The sequence below is a fragment of the Thrips palmi genome, unplaced genomic scaffold, assembly GCF_012932325.1.
Source record: "Thrips palmi isolate BJ-2018 unplaced genomic scaffold, TpBJ-2018v1 HiC_scaffold_12, whole genome shotgun sequence".
In the NCBI taxonomy this organism is placed as follows: Eukaryota; Metazoa; Arthropoda; class Insecta; order Thysanoptera; family Thripidae; genus Thrips; species Thrips palmi.
Window position 1 is genome coordinate 8,863,724 of NW_023144623.1, and position 1,489 is coordinate 8,865,212.

The window sequence follows — 1,489 nt, forward strand, 5'->3', positions numbered from 1 at the left end:
CAGCCGAACCAGACTGAGCGCGCGGCGGCCGTGGCCAGGCGAGCGGCGCGCTCGGCTGGTCCTGCGGCGGGCGGCGCCGACGCCGGGGGTGGGGGGTGCAGGACGCGGCGGACCAATGGCAGCGCGCGCCGGCCGCCCCGCCACCCCCACCACCGCCGCCTCCGCCAATGGGGGGCGGCGCGCGCCCCGGCCCCGCCGCCAATCCAGCCGGGCCGAGCCTAGCCGAGCCGGGCTGCAGCGAGACCGGAGCTTGTCCGGAGGCGTGAGGCATCGATCCCGTGACGTCACCGCGTCGCGCCCATCGGCCCATCGGGAGCGCGGACAGTGAGACGTGTTGACAAGGAGTCTGGCGCGCGGCCAGTCGGCCAGACGGCCAGCCGGCCAGCGCTCAGTCCTCGAGAACAATACATTGTAGCAAACAGGGAAGCCGGGCAATCCTCCGGCGGGGCGACACGGCGTCACACTGCCACTGACTCTGCGACGCCTCGCGGCAGCCCGTTGGATGCTCTGCAGAGTTCACCAGGACGCTCACCGGCTCATACCACGCCTTGCGAAGTGGCGCGCAAACTACACCCCGCGAGGGGCAGAGCTGTTGACCCGGCAGGATAGGCTGGACGGGTGAAGGGAGCGAGCGAGAAGGACGAAGTCGGCCTCAGCCAAAGTCAGTCTCCTGCGCCTTTCCGGCAGGGTAACTACTGGCGGTGTAATTCGGTGGGCCGACGCCTTCCGCCCGCAAAAGCGCGTAATGAGTGCGTACAGGCATTGCTCTGCCTCTGTCGCACTCGTGTGGCGCCCCGGCAGGGAGCGAGAGAGACAGAGCGACGCGGGTAGCGCGCCACAACGAGAGGTGTGAACCGCCCCGCCGCCCCGCCGGTACGGGAGCGGCATGCCTGGGCAGTCTGGGCAGCCCGAAGCTGAGTCACGGTGGACAATGAAACTGAACGGAGCTCATCGGCTGAGCTGCTCAAAGACAGTAGCGCCGCGCGCACCGCCTCGCCCAAAAGGCCTGGCCCCCGGCGCCCCGCCCCGCCTCGCCACGCCCCAGCCTCCTTTGGACCGAGCCGGCGCGCCGACCCCGGCCCGTACCGCCCCCTGGGCCCCACAGCACTCGCAGCCCCTGCCGCGGCGTCCGGCGGGGGTGCGACGTGTTGTTTTTACCGACAGGCGAGTCTTTCTCTTTCTCACACGTTTCACGCGGGGACTGCATCATCTTATCGTCAAAAACCAGACGGCTCATCGACCATGCTGACTTGTTAAGATTTTCAAACTTCGAAGGATAAAAAGCAGATTTCTAAATTTAAACACAACAAAAAAGATTTAAAAACTTTAAAAAACCGGAAAACAGAATGTTTGACGGGGTTGGCCGCTTGCAGCAGGTGACTCAGAGCCCTGCGGGCACGGCCCAAAGCACAGCCATCATCCCGCGTGTCATTTCTGTTCCGAAAGCGAACGCCCCTCAATGAACGTAATGAAAAGTTAGCCTTCGGTA